Here is a 23,841-nt window from a genome sequence, read left to right as displayed (position 1 = left end):
ATGTACTACGGACGTTACCATGTTGTCACATCGATGAAACAGCAAGCAGTCATTAGACAGAATCTGTACTAGACACATTATCTTTCGTTTATACGAGTCAGTGCTATAATCCACTTTTATCCTAATTGTTTGATGGGCCTTTTATTCAGAATAGTTTTAGCCCACTCTCATGATCGTTTCTCATAAATGAGTGGATAGTCAATATACACTATTGGCCATTAAAATTGCTACACCGCGAAGATGACGTGCTACAGACGTGAAATTTAACCGACACGAAGAAGATGCTTTGATATGCAAATGATTAGCTTTTCAGAGCATTCACACAAGGTTGGCGCCAGTGGCGACACCTATAACGTCCTGACATGAGGAACGTTTTCAACCGATTTCTCATACACAAACAGCAGCTGACCGGCGTTGCCTGGTGAAACGTTGTTGTGATGCCTCGTGTAAGGAGGATAAATGCGCACCATCACGTTTCCGACTTTGATAAAGGTCGGATTGTAGCCTATCGCGATTGCGGGTTATCGTATGGCGACATTGCTGCTCGCATTGGTCGAGTCCAATGACTGGTAGCAGAATATGGAATCCGTGGGTTCAGGAGGGTAATACGGGACGCCGTGCTGGACCCAACGGCCTCGTATCACTATCGGTCGAGATGACAAGCATCTTATCCGCATGGCTGTATTGGATCGTGTAGCCACGTCTCGATGACTGAGTCAACAGATAGGGACGTTTGCAAGACAACCATCTGCACGAACAGTTCGACGACGTTTGCAGCAGCATGGACTATCAGCTCGGAGACTATGGCTGCTGTTACCCTTCACGCTGCATCACAGACACGAGTGCCTGCGATGGTGTACTCAACGACGAACCTGGGTGCACGAATGGCAAAACGTCATTTTTTCGGATGAATCCAGGTTCTGTTCACAGCATCATGATGGTCGTATCCGTGTTTGGCGACATCGCGGTGAACGCACATTGTAAGCGTGTATTCGTCATCGCCATACTGGCGTATCACTCGGCGTGATGGGATGGTATGGGTGCCATCGGTTACACGTATCGGTCACCTCTTGTTCGCATTGACGGTACTTTGAACAGTGGACGTTACATTTCAAATGTTATGACCCGAGGTTCTACCCTTCAATCGATGCCTGCGAAACCCTACATTTCAGTAGGATAATGCACGACCGCATGTTGCAAGTACTTTACGGGTCTTTCTGGATACAGAAAATGTTAGAGTGCTGCCCTGGCCAGCACATTCTCCAGATCTCTCACCAATTGAAAAAGTCTGGTCAATGGCGGGCGAGCAACTGGCTCGTCACAATACGCCAGTCACTACTCTTGATGAACTGTGGTATCGTGTTGAAGGAGCTTGGGCAGCTGTACGTGTACACGCCATCCAAGCTCTGTCTGACTCAATGCCCGGGCGCATCAAGGCCGTTATTACGGCCAGAGGTGGTTGTTCTGGGTACTGACTTCTCAGGATCTATGCACCCAAATTGCGTGAAAATGTAATCACATGTCAGTTCTAGTATGATATATTTGTACAATGAATACCCGTTTATCATCTGCACTTCTTCTTGGTGTAGCCGTTTTAATGGCTAGTAGTGTATTTAAACTAGTAATTTTATACAAGAACAGGGTTATAAAGATACGAAAAATGAGTACTTATGGTTTAGTGATGATATAAATGTTACTTTAGGCGTCCAAATAAGTGGGTGATTAGGCGTTTCAATGATTGTTGTTGACTTATGTCAACCCTTGACTAGTTTACGAGAGTTATAATGTGTATACTTTACTGTGTACTCTACTTTAGTAATTAGTTATTAGAGGAACTAAAAGTATTGTACATATGTGACGAACTGTTTTGACTAACAACACCCTGTTTACTTCTATTTGGTGCACTGTTATGTACGTTATCGTTCTTTTGATAATACAGGTCTATTAGAATTAAATATCTTAGACCTGGGTTACGGCCTTAAATGAGGCACCGACACTGAAATGATACATTTTGGTGGCATGTTAGCTTACATTTATCTGGTTGGAATGAATAGATTAATGAATTGACTCATATGTATTTACTTCACACCATTGACTACCTATTAATATATTAACAGGGTTCAATACCATTCTTCCAGGTCCTCCTCACTTGTTTCGTAGCCTTATGATGTTGCAGTAACCTATTTCACTTTATTTTATAGTGACCACGATACAGTGTTATGAAAACATAACTCCTTTCCACCTTTCCCACCTTTCACTATTTATAAACAATATAATTATACCTTACATATGTCTGATTAGCAATGCATATTTTCCTTCCTGTTAGTTAAACTGTGCACAGAAAGAAGGGTTTAGGGTATTATTATTCGCTTGTAACACAATTGTAGTATTGTTTCGTGCTTATATTATGTAACGGTTTATCACCTAGACTTGGGGTCGACAGAAGCGTCCGATCCAACGCGTCGGCTTTGACCCGTGACGTAAGGGTGTTGTGACGTCATGACGGCGCGGAGTTTAGTTTGAGTGTGGCTGTTTCCAGTTCTGTTTTATCTTATTTTATTTACTTTTCTGATCTGTTCGCTCTATCTCGTGAGATTTTTTAAAATTTAAAAACACTTATTACTTATTTTAATTATCTGTTTCCTCGAATTTCTGTTTTAGTTTATTATATTTATCTTTCTGATCTATTCGTTCTATCCCTTGAGATTTTTTTTTTAAAAAGACAAAAAACACTAATCAGCTACTGAAGCATCTTTATCTTCTATGGGTTGCAGGGGTTACGACCCCTGGGAGGTGGGTGGGTATTCATGCTTGGCTGTCTTCACTTATACGTTGTAGCTACGCAAGGCGTCTAAATTTGTTTATATTTAGTTTGCCCCCACCCCAAACACCCCATTTCCTGCGCTTGTCCCGTTAGTGTCATTAGGCTTCTTGTGGAAAGTGTGTGTGTGTGTTTTTGTTTCCGCCATATTTGTGACGTCATGGGTCAAAGCAGACAGGTGGGATCGGACGCTTCCGTATTTCCTAGACTTGCATATGCCTCCCATTTTTATTCAAATGTCTGGTATTGATCTATAAAGGAAGTAACTGTGTATATATAACCTCATTTCTACTAGTTTGTACCATATAAATTGCTAATGTCACGGTAAATTGCGACTTATTGAAAATGAACGAAATGTAACTACTTTTAATTAATTCATCCTTTATATATCTTTATAACATATTTTTGTACAATAGTTCAACTACCTCGCCTCGCATTGTTACATGTATTGTGTGTTCTATAGGGCCTGAAGATGGCGTTGATGCAACGTCGAAACTAGTAGCAAAACATGAAATCTTAAGTACAGCTGGAGGAGTTTAATTTTCAATAAAAACACACACTCGGTCAGCAGTTGAAAACAGTCTGAAACAAGACCCATCCGACCAAATGACTTCCTTAGATTGCACCAAATCCACATTATATGGCTTCGATACCACGTTTTCTTGTTATGGACATTTGCGTCTCTGGTGAATGGTTCTGGAATTCCAGGTCGCCCCCCCCCCCCCCCCCCCCATTTCCCGGCTTATGGAGCGTCCTTATTGTTCTGGTTCTGACAATGTTAGCGAGTGTTGCACGCATTTCTGCGGTGACTTTCGCAGCTGCCGGCCTCTTTTCCGTCACAACTCGTTTCAATGACCGTTTATCACGATCACTCAACGCTCATTTTCGTCCGCTTTGTGACTTAGCGGATGTTTTTCCGCTTTCCTGGTATGCGGTATAAATCTTCGATACGGCGCCCGTTAATACACCAAATACCGGGTGATCAAAAAGTCAGTACAAATTTGAAAACTTAATAAACCACGGAATAATGTATATAGAGAGGTAAAAATTGACACACATGCTTGGAATTACATGGGGTTTTATTAGAACAAAAAAAAGTTCACAAAATGTCCGACAGATGGCGCTGGACAGCAAAACGTCAGTGACTGCTCATGACAATCGTGTGTAAAAGGAGCTGTAATGAGAGAGAGAATCAGATGCGCCAGCAGTCGCAGCATGTTGACGTTACCTGAAAAGGCGCTTTTAGTGAACCTGTATTATCAGAATAGGGAATGTGGTAGTTCAGCGATACGATCCTATCGCCATAGGAAGGGGATTCGAACGGGTCCGTTAACAAATGCAGCTGTGGCGAGAGTGATTTCGAAGTTCGAAGCCACGGGTTGTTTAGACGATAGACCCCGCAGTGGCCGACCGTGCAAAAGGCGTAATGCTGCTAAGACAGTTCAGGAAGAAATGGAAACTGTAGCGGGTTCGTCTATGCACGGGGAAGTCAGCGCTCGTGCAGTCGCACGTCGCCCCGGCATTCCGTACACTACTGTTTGGTTGGCACTTACGGTTACCCTCCGATGCTATCCGTACAAAATCCATCGCCATAATGAACTGTTACCTGGCGATTTACTGAAGCGGAGGGCATTTGCGGTGTGGGCATTTGAAAAGATGGCGGGAGATGACGATTGGTGGAGTAACGTGTTGTGGACCGACGAAGCTCATTTCACGCTCCGAGGGGCTGTCAACGCCCACAACTGCAGAATTTGGGCTACCGAAAATCCTAGAACTGTCGTGGAAACTCCATTGCACGACGAGAAAGTCACGGTATGGGTTGGACTTACCACATCTACCGTTATCGGTCTTTTGTCTTTGAGGAAATGCGTGATTCTGGTTTTGTAACTGCTACCGTGACGGGTGAGAGGTACGCCGATATGTTACAGAATCGCATCATCCCCAGCCTGGCTGATAAACACCTGCTGGAACGTACGATGTTTATGCAGGATGGTGCGCTACCCCATATTGCTAGACGCGTGAAAGATCTCTTGCGCGCGTCGTTTGGTGATGATCGTGTGCTCAGCCGCCACTTTCGTCATGCTTGGCCTCCCAGGTCCCCAGACCTCAGTCCGTGCGATTATTGGCTTTGAAGTTACCTGAAGTCGCAAGTGTATCGTGATCGACCGACATCTCTAGGGATGCTGAAAGACAACATCCGACGCCAATGCCTCACCATAACTCCGGACATGCTTTACAGTGCTGTTCACAACATTATTCCTCGACTACAGCTATTGTTGAGGAATGATGGTAGACATATTGAGCATTTCCTGTAAAGATCATCATCTTTGCTTTGTCTTACTTTGTTATGCTAATTATTGCTATTCTGATCAGATGAAGCGCCATCTGTCGGACATTTTTTAACTTTTGTATTTTGTTTGGTTTTAATAAAACTCCATGTCATTCCCAGCATGTGTGTCACCTTTTACCTCTCTATCTACATTATTCCGTGATTTATTCAATTTTCAAATTTATACTGACTTTTTGATCACCCCGTACTTTGCCTCCCTTGGTTACGCAAGCACCCACTGCGAACACCCCATACGAGCGCCAAAAATCTGCCAACATAAGAATGTGCAGACCTCCGACACAATGCACTCACAACTACACAGAATATTGTTCTGACCACGACCGAAACTTGCAATGAATTAAAGACATCGAAGAGGTGCCGTTCGTGGTCAGATACAACAGTAGAGCCTGTAGGCTTGGCCATCGTCTGAATTTATGTTCAAGCTTGCATTTCTAGCGGAGTTTCCATGTATTTGTCCATCCTGTGTAACTCTATATGGAAAACAGTTCAACTAGTACAGGAAACTTACGCCGATCATAACAATTGCCGGCCGAAGTGGCCGTGCGGTTAAAGGCGCTGCAGTCTGGAACCGCAAGACCGCTACGGTCGCAGGTTCGAATCCTGCCTCGGGCATGGATGTTTGTGATGTCCTTAGGTTAGTTAGGTTTAACTAGTTCTAAGTTCAAGGGGACTAATGACCTCAGCAGTTGAGTCCCATAGTGCTCAGAGCCATTTGAACCATAACAATTGACCAACCACATGCTGTGGTATTATTTAACATTACCCGTTGTTTTGCCTAAAATCGCATTATGGATTATAACTGCGTGGCCGATTCTTGTTCTTATCAGTGCCATTCGCAATTTCAGAAACTCCTGGAGATTCTTTTAGTGGAATGCATAATTACTTTGCCTCTCAACCGCCGTTAATAGCTTTGGAAGTGATCAGTTTCCTATAAGTTGGTGCTCTGGAAATAGGGATAAACCATTTTGTCATACTAACTATTGGGATATGCCCAATCTACCTACGAGACGTAGCCTACATCACACATATTGAACTTAAAAAATTTGTAGTAGCATGTCTGTGAGAATTTACCCACATTTCATGTTCGTGTCGCTAGTCACCGCCACAGTCGCCGTGCTGTCACTGGTGGTGACGGGAAACCAAAAACCCAAGATGGTTAATAGCTGGAAATTTAAACACTGCAAGATTTTGGGAAATTTAAAAATCAAGTTGGCGGTGGTGGGGAGTTTAAACCTGGCGATAAACTCAATAATTCAAGACAGCGAAACTAGCCCAGTTTTGCTTTGTAGACATCACACCTTCTCCCACTCCTCCCCCTGTTTCAGCCAATCACAGCCGTGTTTTAGAGACCATTCGAATGAAGCAGTCAATGAAAATTCTAGATTTATCTAACCCAGCTGTGCAAGTGGGTAAAAATCCAAGGTGCTAGTCCAGTTGTGGCTTCGTAGCCACTCCCTCCTTACAGCTGCCCTCTTCAATCACATTTTTTTTGGCCATTGAAATGAAAAAGCTAATCAAATTCCAAGATGGCGGAACTAGCCCAGTTGTGCTAGTGACAAAATAAAAAATGCAGTAAACATATTGTGGTGTTGCAGTTCGTATTACCGTGCTTGCTACGACATGGGAAGAGGAATTCTGCCTTATGCAAGACACATTTTTCTGTTTTGTTTCACCCAGACATGTTACAGCACATTTTGTCCTGTCTTCAGTGGGTTATTTTTTATTTGCTAATTTACATGATACTATTGGACATTTATTTTAGTAGTTATTCTGCTGCACAATCTAAGACTTCTCATGGTTTTGATATTGTGGTGCTTTCTCACATATTGTTGGCGAAGTGAATAGGCAGAGTTTGTGACGTATGGTCACTCGACACTGCACTTTCTACGATTTTTCAAAACATAGTTATCGCCGCCAACAACACATAATGGCCGCATTCACAACACCACCAGAGACAAAACCAGCTATGGCGCATACACCAAAATTTGCAGGTAAACATTCCCTACACCTGGTCATCCCACAACTTCAATTTCAAACTTAATCTAAACCTATCACAAAACATAACAAAAGGCTCAGTACAAGTGAGTGTGTAGGTCAATCCAAAAGGACTCGGTTATCTTTATTAGACAGTGATGACATGCAGGTCGATATCATTCCTAAATACCAAAACCCAGTATCTTTCTTTTCCTTTTTGTTAAGCAGATGTGACCCCAAATTCCTAAACCCGCAGACACTTCTCAGATACATACTAGCATTGCAATCCAGAAACTCATCTCTAGGAGAAATTCCATCATTAAACCCAAATTTCCACTCGTCTTTACTATGAACCGTCCCCTCTTTTGGAAGAAATACAGCTATTACAACCTTCACTAACCCTCTGCCAAAACAACAGCCGCCATGTAGAGCCTCAACATTCATGGCAGTAATCAAAAAGGTTGACTTACAGTACACAGACGAAAAAATTGAAAGCAAGCTGAACTGACAGCCAGGAATTAATGTCCACGTGGTACTACACATTCAAAGAGATAGCCGACCTCGCTTCTTAGAGTATTCTCATAACCACACAACACTCTGAAGGAACTCATAAAAATGGAGCCCTAATTTACCTCAGAAAGCGTTCTGTTGAGGCATCGAAAACGACACAAGCATATTGCCACTAATGCCTCTAATAAAATGACTACCTGACCTAAAATTGCAGGAACCCACTAACCTGATGCACTGCAAGCACACCACCCACACTAATGATGCCTGGAACTAAAATCCTCACTTATCTCCAACACCTGCTACCAATCTCACCCTATTTACTCCCACAAGTGCATATCCAAATCTCCCTCCAAAAGCCTTAACTCATCGTCCTCATACACACAACTGATTAATCACTTCATACAAATAACTCCCTCCTTCCTCCACCTATCATTGAAAACATCATCTACTTTATAACCTTGGTGCTCCAAATTATCTTCACCTTTGAAAGACTCCACGTCCTCTTTGATTACCTCGAAATACTCGTTTAAACTTGACCTGCAAACACTTCCCAGTTTAACTGATAATGGTGTAGCAGACATATAATATCCTATACCAAAATATCCGTTCCTTCACTCTAGTAACCATCTTCTCGCCCATACACTATGACAACGCGAAATTCATGCCCTCCTCAACGAAACCTTTTTCCAACTCCAACATTACATATAAATGTGACCCTATAGCTTAAATCGAGCTGATAATCGCAATCTGTGACAGAGTGGGCATCGCCCATCTCCAAACAAAATATCCCTTCTAGCCCTCCCCACCCTACAAACAGTCCTAAAGGATCCAGCTGAGCACCTCATTCTCACCAGTTTTCTTCCAAAACTCGCATTAATGCTTACCATTCTTTACACCCACCCTAACCATCCCATTCCTTATGATTTCCTTATCCATATAGACCAAACCTACACCGCATATTCTGACCTTGACCTGCGTTCCCACCCACCTGCCGAAGAACAGCAGTGGCGTCAGTTTGTCAACATCCTCAATGGCCAAGAAATTCACAGCTTGACATGGACACCATCCCTGATGCCATTATTGCCTGCCACGACCTTCTGTGGTGCATCACAGTTCTAGATCCAGCTGGAAGTGATAAAGATTCAAAAATGATCTAGTTCTAAAGCTCTCATATTGTGCACGAAACACACCCCAACCCACTCCTAAACGTCTACCTAACCAAATCCAGGACTATTTCCCTACAGACTGGAATGCATACCGTCCCCGAATCCATATCCTAATCTAAAACAAAAACTTAAACCTTCCATATCCAAAAAATATCCACCATAAAGGCTGAATTCCTACAACACGCCATCTCAGACGCGATTTCAAATCACATCCTACCATTTGCTATGACTGTCCCACACGCTTTCCTAGCGTTCTTGCCCTATTCCAAGAATACAGAGAATTCCTTCACCCTCGTGATCGAGCCATGCTCACACGCCACTGACAGCTCCAGTGACATATTTACAGTTACTTAAAAGGTAAACGACGTCGGGACTGGCATATGACGTGTATTAAAAAATGTAATGCCTATAAACCCTAAAAAAGTATTGAAAATCATTCCTTAGCCTCTACAGAAACAACTCCACTCCCATGTATCCCATCTTACATAACAGACCACCTTCTGACTACCTCACCAAAGCCAACCATTTCTCATCTTACCTGGAAAACACATTCACCACCCGACAAAATTCTAATTTTGATTAATCAATGGACCGCTATGTGTTTGACAGTACAAGTATGGCTATCCCACCTCTCACACCAAACTTCCAGCTCTTACACAGCACTCATCAAACAGGACTAAATATACCAATAACAGGTGTAGACGTTACACAAACACTCGCTAAAACGCGAAATACTGCACCCAGTCACCTTAGCATTACCTACCACCACCTCGAAGAATGTGCCATAGTCTGACACGAAACCCTTTCCATCCTTTATAATACCATTATTAACATAGGTTATTATCCAGATCAGTGGGAAACATCCAATCTTTCTGAAACCTATCAAACCATCCTCACAGATCTCATCCTTTCGGCCCATCAGCCTCACGCGAGGTTTCAACAAAATCCTTGAAACTGTCCTTATCCAACAAATCCATCAGCACTATGCAACCCACCTACCCATCCCCAACACCAAGTGAGGCTTTCGTTCCAGCTATTCTGTCGAATCTATTCTATTGATTGGAATACTCTTTCATATTCTGAAGGTGGCAGGATAAAATACAGCGAGCGAAAGGCTACTTACAATTTGTACAGAAACCAGATGGCAGTTATGAATCGAAGAGCATGAAAGGGAAGCAGTGGTCGGGAAAGGAATGAGACAGGGTTGTAGCCTATCCCCGATGTTATTCAATCTGTATATTGAGCAAGCAGTGAAGGAAACAAAAGAAAAATTCAGAGTAGGAATTAAAATCCATAGAGAAGAAATAAAAACTGTGAGGTTCGCCGATGACATTGTAATTCTGTCAGAGACAGCAAAGGACCTGGAAGAGCAGCTGAACGGAATGGACAGTGTCTTGAAAGAAGGATATAAGATGAACATCAACACAAGCAAAACGAGGATAATTGAATGTAGTCGAATTAAATCGGGTGATGCTGAGGGAATTAGATTAGGAAATGAGGCGCTTAAAGTAGTAAATGAGTTTCGCTATTTGGAGAGCAAAATAACTGTTGATGGTCGAAGTAGAGAGGATATAAAATGTAGACTGGCAATGGGAAGGAAAGCGTTTCTGAAGAAGAGAAATTTGTTAACATCGAGTATTGATTTAAGTGTCAGGAAGTCGTTTCTGAAAGTATTTGTATGGAGTGTAACCATGTATGGGAGTGGAACGTGGACGATAAATAGTTAAGACAAGAAGAGAATAGAAGCTTTCGAAATGTGGTGCTACAGAAGAATGCTGAAGATTAGATGGGAAGATCACATAACTAATTAGGAGGTATTGAACAGAATTGGGGAAAAGAGAAATTGGTGGCACAACTTGACTAGAAGAAGGGATCGGTTGGTCGGACATACTCTGAGGCATAAAGGGATCATCAACTTAGTACTGGAGGGCAGCGTGGAGGGTAAAAATCGTAGAGGGAGACCGAGAGATGAGTACACTAAACAGATCAGATGGATGTAGGTTACAGTAGGTACTGGGAGATGAAGAAACTTGCACAGGATAGAGTAGCATGGAGAGCTGCATCAAACCAGTCTCTGGACTGAAGACTACAACAACAACAACTTTCTATCGACAACATACTTCTTTACCTTACTTCACCTTTTCTCTCATAAAACAAAAAAGGGTATGCGCCATATTTGTCGCCCTTGATGTTCAAAAGCTTTAGACTGGATATGGAATTCTCCACTGCTCTTAATGCTACAAACATATGCAGACCTAGTTACTTATGTCTACCTTATAGCATGTTCCCCCACAAACATCCCACACCTGCTGCTCAATTTGTCACCTCACTGCAATGTTTCCAACACTGTGCTGATGGCACTGCTTACGTAGCCATTCCCCCCCCCCCCCCCCCCCCCCGCCAACTCAACTTTGCCTCCCTCCAACGTCAATTGCACATCCTGGTTGAATGGTGTAACACGTGGAAACTTTAAGTAAAACCACAGAAAAGTCAAACCAACATCTTTGTTCACGTCACTCGGCGTTTCTGTCGCTCAAATTTCCATGTATCCATCAACGACCAACTCAACTCTGACAAAACTTCCAGATACGCCGTTCCTCGGGTGTTGTGGACGTGATACGAGCGCTACTTGGATTTTCGTACAGTGCACCCTGAGCTGCCGACCTCTTGCTGCTGTGATCGAGTTACTTCCATATCTCGGTGAGTAAAAAAGTTTCGAGTATTTGTCATACAACATATGTTGCTCATTTCGTATAATCATTTGCAAAAAAACTTTTTTCGATATCTTGAATAATTCGTGAGTTATGAAGATTGATATTACTACATGATGCAAGCACGTGAAAAGTCACGAAATGAGACATCTTTCTGCTCTCAGCTTAAATGAAATTTCGATATAAATCTACATTTCGTTCATAGTTGTATATGAACTAAAACCAACATTACGCAAAGTTTACGACACAATGCGTTTTTACCTCTCCAAGTTATCAGACTTCGAGATGTGGAAAAATCAAATTTTTTTACCTAACGCTTTTCGAAAAATCGGATGATGAGTATTTCATAACGCTTGGAACGCCGCGTCTCAGCACAGGTAACAGCATTTGGCCAGCAGTACAGCCGTAACAAAAGCCGTCTCAAGACGAAATGCAAAGAGCACGTCTGCAGCTGCGAAATTGCTAACCCTCGATAGAAAACTAACGTGGACTCCTTACCGACACAACGTCATCTGCTATTATCGTCACCTACAGACCCCTCTCCCATCCCATCCTCACCTACATCTTGTCTAGATATCTATCCCTCCTATATTTTGCAAGTCCATTGAAATCCTGGAAAGATATGCACTTCGCCTCGCCTTCTGTCCCACCTGTGTTCCCAAACTCGCATCCTACACAAGCTCATTCACTTCCTACACCTTTTTCTCTTTGTAGGGTGTCCTGCGATCCAAAACACTCATCGCAAACTCAGATCCAGCACCCAATAAACCAGCCACTAATCTCCAGCTCAGGTACTCTACCTTTGCCGTCTACAACTTACACTGTCTCGCCTATTTTATTTGAGCTTTCTCGATGTACTCTGTTAACCCTATCTTGTAGGGTTCCCACACCGTGCAGCAGTACTCCAAAAGAGGACGGACAAGCGTAGCGTAGGCAGTCTCTTTAGTAGATTTGTTGCACCGTCTAAGTGTTCTTCCATGAAAATACAGTCTTTGCTTCGCCTTCGCCACAACAGTTTCTATGTGATCTTTCCAATTTAAGTTGTTCATAATTGTAATTCCTAGGTATTTAATTGAATTTACGGCCTTTAGATTTGACTGATTTAACATGTAACCGAAGTTTAACGGATTCCTTTCAGAATTCATGTGGATGACCTCACACTTCTCATTATTTAGGGTCAATCGCTAATTTTCCCACCATACAGATGTCTTTTCTAAATCGTTTTGCAATTAGTTTTGATTTTCTGATGACTTTACTAGACGATAAACGACAGCATCATCTGCAAACTAAGACGGCTGCTAAGATGGTCTTCTCAATCGTTAATATAGATGAGGAGCAGGAGAGGGCCTATAACGCTACCTTGGGAAGAGCCAGAAATCACTACAGATTCACTCGATGACTTTCCGTCAGTTACTACGAACTGTGACTTCTATGAGAGGAAACCACGAATCCAATTACATAACTGAGACGATTTTCCATAAGCACGCAATTTCGCTAAAAGCCTCTTGTTAGTTACGGTGTCAAAAGCCTTTTGAAAGTCTAGAAATAAGCAATCAATTTGCAGTCCTTTGTCAATAGCACTCAACACTTCGCGTGAGTAAAGAGCTAGTTGTGTTTCACAAAACAATGTTTTCTAAATCAGTGTTGACTGTGTGTCAACAGACCGTTCTCTTCGAGGTAATTCGTAATGTTCGAACACAATATATATTCCAAAATCCTGCTGCATATCGATGTTAATGATATGGGTCTGTAATTTAGTGGATTACTCCTACTTCCTTTCTTGAATATTGGTGTGACCTGTACAAATTTACAGTTTTTGGGTACGGATCTTTCGTCGAGCGGGCGGTTGTATATGATTGTGAAGTATGGAGCTACTGCGTCAGCATACTCTGAAACGAGCCTAATTGGTATACGGTCTGGACCGGAAGACTTGATTTTATTAAGTTGCTTCACTACTCCAAGGACATCTGCTTCTAAGTTATTCATGTGGACAGCTGTTCTTGATTCGAATTCTTGAATATTTACTTAGTCTTCTTTGGTGAAGGAATTTCAGAAGGCTCTGCTTTAGCAGCACTGTCACCGATAGTATTTCCATTGCTATCACGCAGAGAAGGCATTGATTGTGTCTTGCCGGTAGCGTACTTTACATATGACCAGAATCTCTTTGGATTTTCTGCCAGGTTTCCAGACAAAGCTTCGTTGTGGAAACTATTATAAGCATCTCGCGTTGAAGTCCGCGCTAAATTTTGGGCTTCTGTAAAAGATCGCCAATCTTGGAGATTTTGCGTTCGTTCGAATTTGGCATGCTTTTTTTCATGTTTCTGCAACAGCGTTCTGATCCGTTTTGTGAACCAAGGTGAATCAGCTCCGTTGTCTGTTAATTCATTTTTTGAATAGATATACACTCCTGGAAATGGAAAAAAGAACACATTGATACCGGTGTGTCAGACCCACCATACTTGCTCCGGACACTGCGAGAGGGCTGTACAAGCAATGATCACACGCACGGCACAGCGGACACACCAGGAACCGCGGTGTTGGCCGTCGAATGGCGCTAGCTGCGCAGCATTTGTGCACCGCCGCCGTCAGTGTCAGCCAGTTTGCCGTGGCATACGGAGCTCCATCGCAGTCTTTAACACTGGTAGCATGCCGCGACAGCGTGGACGTGAACCGTATGTGCAGTTGACGGACTTTGAGCGAGGGCGTATAGTGAGCATGCGGGAGGCCGGGTGTACGTACCGCCGAATTGCTCAACACGTGGGGCGTGAGGTCTCCACAGTACATCGATGTTGTCGCCAGTGGTCGGCGGAAGGTGCACGTGCCCGTCGACCTGGGACCGGACCGCAGCGACGCACGGATGCACGCCAAGACCGTAGGATCCTACGTAGTGCCGTAGGGGACCGCACCGCCACTTCCCAGCAAATTAGGGACACTGTTGCTCCTGGGGTATCGGCGAGGACCATTCGCAACCGTCTCCATGAATCTGGGCTACGGTCCCGCACACCGTTAGGCCGTCTTCCGCTCACGCCCCAACATCGTGCAGCCCGCCTCCGGTGGTGTCGCGACAGGCGTGAATGGAGGGACGAATGGAGACGTGTCGTCTTCAGCGATGAGAGTCGCTTCTGCCTTGGTGCCAATGATGGTCGTATGCGTGTTTGGCGCCGTGCAGGTGAGCGCCACAATCAGGACTGCATACGACCGAGGCACACAGGGCCAACACCCGGCATCATGGTGTGGGGAGCGATCTCCTACACTGGCCGTACACCACTGGTGATCGTCGAGGGGACACTGAATAGTGCACGGTACATCCAAACCGTCATCGAACCCATCGTTCTACCATTCCTAGACCGGCAAGGGAACTTGCTGTTCCAACAGGACAATGCACGTCCTCATGTATCCCGTGCCACCCAACGTGCTCTAGAAGGTGTACGTCAACTACCCTGGCCAGCAAGATCTCCGGATCTGTCCCCCATTGAGCATGTTTGGGACTGGATGAAGCGTCGTCTCACGCGGTCTGCACGTCCAGCACGAACGCTGGTCCAACTGAGGCGCCAGGTGGAAATGGCATGGCAAGCCGTTCCACAGGACTACATCCAGCATCTCTACGATCGTCTCCATGGGAGAATAGCAGCCTGCATTGCTGCGAAAGGTGGATATACACTGTACTAGTGCCGACATTGTGCATACTCTGTTGCCTGTGTCTATGTGCCTGTGGTTCTGTCAGTGTGATCATGTGATGTATCTGACCCCAGGAATGTGTCAATAAAGTTTCCCCTTCCTGGGACAATGAATTCACGGTGTTCTTATTTCAATTTCCAGGAGTGTAGTTTTCGTTTACTTTTGGAGGATATGGGAGTTACAATATTCAGTCTACATTTAAGTAGTTCGGATCTACTAGTGAGTTTCGATGTAGTTTCCCTTTTCACAAAAGTACCTCTTGCGGATTCCTTGATTCTAATTGGTCAACAGTTTGAATCGGACATCACTGCTTTGTTTCGGCATGCTCTTTTCTCAACTTATTTTATGATTAACCAGGAATATTTGGAAAAGTCTGACGGTGTCGCCATGGGCAGCCCTCTGTCTCCTCTGGTGGCTAACCTTTTTATGGAGGATTTAGAGGAGGGAGCACTTGAATCAGAGGTCTGAAAACCAACTGTTTTTTTTTGGAGATTCGTCGATGACACTTTCATAGTGTGGCCCCACGGAGAAGAAAAGTTAATGGAGGTTTTTCATCATCTTAACTCCATCCATGAGAATATCCGATTTACTATGGAACTAGAGAAAGGTGGCTGCCTTCCATTCCTGGATGTTTTGGTTAAACGGAAGAGTGACGGCACGGCGGGACATTGTCTATCGTAAGCCCACTCACACTGATTTGTATTTGAATTCTTCAAGTTGCCCTCACTCATCCCAGACCATGAGTGTACTTAAAACCCTTGTGCACACGGCACACACAGTGTCGGATGCAGAGAATTTGCCTGAGGAACTTGCACGTCTGAGGACGGTGTTCACAGACAATGGGTACTCGACCCGGCGAATTAACAGGGCCTTCTCAACTAGAGCCAGGAACCGGGAAGTGGATAAAGAGGAGAACACGCCAACGAAGTCCCTAACTTTTGTTCCCTTCGCTGGAAATATCTCCTTCAAGATAGAGAGGATTCTTAATAATTTTCATGTGAAAGTGGTTTTTCGACCGCCTTCTAAGATTTCGGATTTGCTGGGATCGGTGAAGGATGATTTGTTACTGCGGAAGGCGGGAATTTATAAAATACCGTGTCAATGTGGTATGGCCTATATAGGACAGACAACGTGTACAGTGGAAGAGCGTTGTAGAGAACATCAAAGTTGCACTCGCCTACTGAACCCAGTAAGTCTGCAGTTGCGGAACATTGTATTTCTAACGGACATTCAATGGAGTACGAAAAAACTTCGATTTTGGCCACAGCAACAACTTTTTGGGACTCCATTATCAAAAAATCCGTTGAAATACGCATTGCGGGAAATCTAATGAAACGTGACAGTGATTACCAATTGAATAACGCATGGAATCCCGTCATCTCCGAAATTTGCTCGAGTCGAAGACGCCAGAAGACTTAGTTGCGGCGAGCGACGTTACCGACGGCAGCTGAGTATTGCGGTTCCACCAGCGAAGGCGCTGTTGCCGGGCGGTGTGGTCCTTCTGTGTCTGCGACTGCAACGCATGCGCGGCAGTACTATCAGCGCACTATATAAGCTGGAGTGGTGATCGTCTTTGCCTCCCCCCCCCCTCCCCAACACTTCGTTTTTTCCTCTCCTTCCCCCTTTTCTTTCCCATCATCTGCCCAGTTCCCCCGTCTGCTCTCGGTTGTGATATGTCATATTTGTGCAAACTTTTTAGTGCAGTGTTCAAGTGAGCGTTCAGTGTTGTGCGTCCTTCCAAAGCGTTGCGAACAGAAATCATGCTGTCGCTGGGTATGAATTTTATATCCCTTGCGAACAGAAACCAGACTGTCGCCGTGTTTTTTTGTGTGTCTATAATTTTTTGCTTCCTGTGAATTTTATTAGCATCATCAACCCTTTGTTTTATGTTTCAAGTTCCACAATTATCCGCCATTTTACCGTTTGTCACCGATTTTATCGCCAGCCTTTATTATTTATCTTCATCTTTTTAAAACAAATTCTGTAGGCTGAAGAGCGGCGTACTAAGCTGCTGCCAGCCCGCCCCCCTTCGGGGGGGAATCGAAAGTTAAAAAAAAAGTCTTCGTCAGTCCTCGTTCGGCTCATCTGAAGATGGCTGGCAGTTGTCCAGCCGAAATATCGTGCAATGAAGTTCACGACGACCGGCTGCAAGCCCGAGATCTTTCTGAACACTGAAACAGGTATTTTTTATTTCTAACCGGGAAGTTAAATACCATTGTTCACAGATGTGGATATAAAAATGCTTTAGTAGTTCTTTAATAATGATTTATTTCCACAAAGACTTTCACCCACTGTTTGCCACCTTAACGGCTAAATTTCCAAAAATGCTCAAACACGTATTTTTTTATTTCTGACTCAGAAACTAAACACCAATTTTTGTAGTTCTATCTTCAATATTACCTTAATATCGACATATTTTCAAAAAGCCTTTCATCCCCTTTTTTACCTCCTTATGCGTGGAATTCTGGAAAATCCCTTCTTAAACGACTCCTACACTATAAGATCAACACCCTATCTAAATCTCAAGTTTCTGTCCTAGCCATTTGGGTTGGGCGATGGTGAATCAGTGAGTCAGTCGGGACATTGCCTTTTATATATAGCGATTAAAATTTTTTTCTTTCTGGTCGTTCTCTATACAGCATTTACATTTTTTAAACTTTTTTTGTATTTACAGTGACCACATTTCAACTGAAGATTTCTTTCTATTTGCAATATGATTACGGTAGGGTCTCGATCTCATCCCCACAGATGAAGTTTGCGTCATGACGGGGTAGTCCTACTTTCAGGTGCAGTGCAGAACGCACCTCGTGGCCTCTCAAACGAAAGATCACCTGGCGCGCCAGATGTGTTGTGCCAATGCCCCCAAGTAGGCACCTGTTGTAATATTCCATCGTGAGAGCCACTGAGACCTCACGATGTACAACTTTAGCCCGCCAGTGGGTAGCATGTGCATCTATATACACTCCTGGAAATGGAAAAAAGAACACATTGACACCGGTGTGTCAGACCCACCATACTTGCTCCGGACACTGCGAGAGGGCTGTACAATCAATGATCACACGCACGGCACAGCGGACACACCAGGAACCGCGGTGTTGGCTGTCGAATGGCGCTAGCTGCGCAGCATTTGTACACCGCCGCCGTCAGTGTCGGCCAGTTTGCCGTGGCATACGGAGCTCCATCGCAGTCTTTAACACCGGTAGCATGCCGCGACAGCGTGGACGTGAACCGTATGTGCAGTTGACGGACTTTGAGCGAGGGCGTATAGTGGGCATGCGGGAGGCCGGGTGGACGTACCGCCGAATTGCTCAACACGTGGGGCGTGAGGTCTCCACAGTACATCGATGTTGTCGCCAGTGGTCGGCGGAAGGTGCACGTGCCCGTCGACCTGGGACCGGACCGCAGCGACGCACGGATGCACGCCAAGACCGTAGGATCCTACGCAGTGCCGTAGGGGACCGCACCGCCACTTCCCAGCAAATTAGGGACACTGTTGCTCCTGGGGTATCGGCGAGGACCATTCGCAACCGTCTCCATGAAGCTGGGCTACGGTCCCGCACACCGTTAGGCAGTCTTCCGCTCACGCCCCAACATCGTGCAGCCCGCCTCCAGTGGTGTCGCGACAGGCGTGAATGGAGGGACGAATGGAGACGTGTCGTCTTCAGCGATGAGAGTCGCTTCTGCCTTGGTGCCAATGATGGTCGTATGCGTGTTTGGCGCCGTGCAGGTGAGCGCCACAATCAGGATTGCATACGACCGAGGCACACAGGGCCAACACCCGGCATCATGGTGTGGGGAGCGATCTCCTACACTGGCCGTACACCACTGGTGATCGTCGAGGGGACACTGAATAGTGCACGGTACATCCAAACCGTCATCGAACCCATCGTTCTACCATTCCTAGACCGGCAAGGGAACTTGCTGTTCCAACAGGACAATGCACGTCCTCATGTATCCCGTGCCACCCAACGTGCTCTAGAAGGTGTAAGTCAACTACCCTGACCAGCAAGATCTCCGGATCTGTCCCCCATTGAGCATGTTTGGGACTGGATGAAGCGTCGTCTCACGCGGTCTGCACGTCCAGCACGAACGCTGGTCCAACTGAGGCGCCAGGTGGAAATGGCATGGCAAGCCGTTCCACAGGACTACATCCAGCATCTCTACGATCGTCTCCATGGGAGAATAGCAGCCTGCATTGCTGCGAAAGGTGGATATACACTGTACTAGTGCCGACATTGTGCATGCTCTGTTGCCTGTGTCTATGTGCCTGTGGTTCTGTCAGTGTGATCATGTGATGTATCTGACCCCAGGAATGTGTCAATAAAGTTTCCCCTTCCTGGGACAATGAATTCACGGTGTTCTTATTTCAATTTCCAGGAGTGTAGTATGTGTACATCTGGGATCTGAAATTTCACAAGCTGCTAAGCATTCGATAAGTCTTCCCTCAGATCGATGACCTTTTTTGATCTGAGGTGATATTCCAAAAGGATTATCGGTCGCATATCCAGACGTGTCGAATTCTTTGTGATTGAACCTAATTCCCCACATGGCTAACAGTATTTCACGCAGTAGATGAAACTCTATCCAAATAAAGCAACTACGGAGCACCGAAATCTGGCTTGGAAAAGTCAGAATGAAAGTGGTGAATTTGAACTTTGGAGTAGTCCAGAACACACCTGCTGATATAGAGAGGCTTCGTGAACTGCACTAAATCCTTGGCCACTTCCACAGTGACTTGTCCTTCATTGGAGATGATGACCCGTTTGAAATTCAGTCTGGCGACGTAATCTCTTGCTAAGTGAATTTCTTAGGATTTTCTAACATTCTCCATGGTTTTCCCGAAAACTGTGCTGTTCATTAACCTATGGAAAGCTTTTCCGAAATCTCATGTTGCAAGAGCCCTCAGTTCAGTTTTTGAATAAATTTACACCTTCAACCATGCACGTTGGTCGGAGTGGGTGATATTAACAACCTAAGAGATTGCTGGAGGTTTCTGTAGTGGTTAGTATAACGTTGTTTGTTCCCCAGTATTTTCAGCAACTTTGGGACGGAATCATTTAGCAGGAATAGGTGCTCCAGATACAGTTAAGTCGCTGTTCTCATCATGCAAGTGGATGGGGTATTCCATCTCTGCCTCCACGGCACACCCCTCACCAGCATCCTCAACCAAATAATGGATCATTTCCTTAAATCTGTCGCTTTCCCCTTTGGACATTCGTTGGAACCCTCTGAACGGTAGACTTCGTGGCATGGCTTGTCCATAGGAGTTGTTTACATCCAGGTAATAGACATAACTTTAATCGTCAGTAGGTCGGTTCTCATCATTAATTTGTGAGTTATTGTCCTTGGTGTACCTGTGTACACATTGGAAAAATACCCTGTGAATCTCAAGTTCGAAGAAGAGCAGAATGTCGATATCAGTCAACAGTTGGATGGCGACACACATCTTCCTTAATACTGCATCGCATAAAAGCACAGAGATGGTGAAATGAAAGACCAGATTCGGATAGTATGTGCCCAGGTGTGCTCTCGGAACTTCTTGAAGATGTCCGTGAGCAGATGTACGTCAGTTTTCATATATGATCCGGTATATTCGCTTAAATTAGCGATGCCTAACTCCTGCCAGACATTTACCATGTGATCATACGCCTCATCTCTTATGACAGTGTCTGTTGGTTTACTGGAAACTGTGGTTATGTCAGGCAATGTGGATTTGTTGAGCCTCTCCACAGAATCCAGGTATTTGTATGGAAATTCCCCTTCCTTGTCACAAGCTGAAACTTTTTATCATCGGGATATGTCGGTTTGGTGATTGCATATCCCCTGGGTGCACCATCTCAGCCAATTTCTGAAGGTATGCGTCCATGAAGCAGAGTGAATGCAGGTAGTGGTTGTCTTTGAAAACGAAATATACTTTTCAACATGACACTGACCTTATCATCCTTCAACCTGAAGTCACTTAAGTGTTGAACTAGAAAGTGTGCATCGTACCAACTCAGATGGTGGAAAAAGGTGGATATGTGCCATGGCAGTTCGTACAACAAATAGCATGCATTATGAACTGCGCCACTTAACTGCTCACTAAATGACAATGGTCTCTGTGGGGATTTACACTTTTGTCTCCAACAGCAGCCCACAAATATGACACTCAGCTGCGTGTTTATAAAATACCTCATTCTCCTCTGAGTTGGTGATGGGGACAGTGTACCCAGCTTCCTATGCTAGTTTATTGATATCAGCGAGCAGTCATCTCACAGAATTATCCCTGACATGAGATTTGAATCTGTTATGACTATAGTCATACGTGCACACAACTTAATATGGGGCTGCATACAGTACGTGCCTTTCTGTCAAGGTAGTGTGAAAGTGGAGAGGTCACCTTCACAATGCACCACAGGCGCTAAGAGACACTCATAGGCATTTCCACAACACGGGTTCGTAGCTCGAGTAATCAGTTGGGTGTCTTTCGAGATACCTACTCTTGATAAATTACTTGACTCATCTACAGCAAAAATACTTTCACACTTTATTTTTCGACGTTTGAGTGGAGTCCACATGTTTGGGGTGCTTCCTGGGTAACTTGGAAAGGTAGAAGGGTCCAGCTACTTTATCCTTGACTTGACACTGTGCTCATGGTCGTCTTCACATTCTGGGACATAAACACCAGGGTGTATACATGAATCAAGTAATCAGTATCCTGCGTCTCAGGTTTTGTAATGTGCTGGAGTTTTACAGGGAATTCGATGCCTTGAAAATTGTAATGGCCACAGAAATCTGATGTTTTGTATGTATTTGGATCGTATGCATGTTTAGGGTAATTTCTATTACTAACCAGAGGAATACATATAAAGCAAAATGCATTCCTCTCAGTAATATTCTAGACACCAATACAACCATATTTAGCAGCAATATCTATAGGAATGGGGGTGAGACTGGGGTCCCAAGAAGTGGTCGTAGACATTAGACTAGGAATAAAGGTGTAATACAGAGCTGAGCATCTTACCAGACTCCCCCTTTCCAGCATATCAGAAAAATGAAGTATGAAGGAATTTTAGAGCAATGAAGCTGATATATTCCAGTTTATTATATTGCGTCTAAGAGTATATTTCAAAGTTTATGATACTGTAGTGAATAAAAAGTGTATCTTAATATAATTTGCTTTACCATGACTGATTCTCTAATCTTTTTGACTATTGCATTTGCACGGCTGTCGAATTACAGCACGAAATGAAATGTTAGCAAGCTGTTTTCCAGTATATACAGACATAGCGTCAGCAGTGCAAATACATTGATGGAACTGGAAAGTTATGTGAGATCGAATAGACATACCTTCATATTGCTATTACTATTTAACAATTTCCATGTGCACTCTGGTATTTCACGAAGAGCGTCTGTGTTTCCCTCCATCTGTCAATTCTGACACTCTTTGGCAGAGGTTGGCCTTCAGCCAGTTTCAGTGTGAGATCTGTGTGTCTGCCCCTGTACGTGGTGTGTTGGGTAGTGGAACAGCAAAATCACCTTTGGTGGACATTATGGGACTAGTAGGGAAAGAGTGGACATGGGTATTCTGCTACGGTGAGGCTTCTTGCCACTTTGGAGATGAAAAGATGCCACACGGAAATGAGGTTGGTTCACTGGCAGCAAGTTTTTACCCGTTTTTGAAATTCTGCTAGCTACAGTACGTGTATTATAGAGCATTTAGCGTTGTTGGTTCATAGCTAAATTTTCACTTCAGAATTCTTTGCTGTGGGATTAATGAGTAGATCAACGTTCTTCTGTTTTTCGTTTCATTTATCCTAAATGTTGTCTCAGATTTTGTTTGTTCTATTTGTAAGAGTGTGTAAGAGTGTTTATAGTGTGGTATTGCTCTCCCTCTCCCCCCCCCCCCTTTCCACTCAAACATCACGTTTTTACTGGAAGCGTATTAAATATTCCCAAATTTTATCCCTATTTTATTTAGGATGTTTTGCACAAGTGTCCCCATTTAGTTTTATAATTATAGAATTTCCTTTGCGAGAATGTGCACATAAGCAATATTCAGACATTCCACCTGACAATTTGTTACATTATGAACGTCTTCTGCGAATGCTGCCAATCACACTCTAGTATTTCCATGCCTGTTGCTTATGTTGATTAAAATTACATTCTTCAAAGAACTTGCTTTCACTTCACAAAATAGTCATTCCTACAGAAGGGACCTGTGTGAGTACATGATGGCTACTGGGTGTGTCTAATGTTACTGGAACTTTTCAGGTGGATGTCGGAACACATCATACCCAGAAGACTTCCACATGCGGCATACCGCGATACTTCGGACTTCGAGCATTAGCATGAGGGACATCATACCATCGGTTTGCATAAACATTTGGGTGTAGTGCAATGACTGGAGAATGAGTGGTGAGGAGATGGGCTCAGGACAACCAAGTGGCAAGAAGTGTAGACGTAGCTCATTGTAAAAGAACTACACCGTGAAAAGATTGCATGATTTTTCGACTGGCTCTGACGAATAGATGGATGATAACGGCTGAAAACCGAGCAGAGATGCATACAAATTTTCTTCATGAACCGTCTGGTACAGGTGACTGTGAGCTGGTTGAAATCTTGACTTTTTATGTGTCGTTTTCCGGCGTC

The sequence above is a fragment of the Schistocerca serialis genome, chromosome 3 (assembly GCF_023864345.2).
Source record: "Schistocerca serialis cubense isolate TAMUIC-IGC-003099 chromosome 3, iqSchSeri2.2, whole genome shotgun sequence".
NCBI classification, from domain to species: domain Eukaryota; kingdom Metazoa; phylum Arthropoda; class Insecta; order Orthoptera; family Acrididae; genus Schistocerca; species Schistocerca serialis.
The sequence above is the reverse complement of the archived record's forward strand: the minus strand, read 5'-3'. Positions refer to the sequence as shown.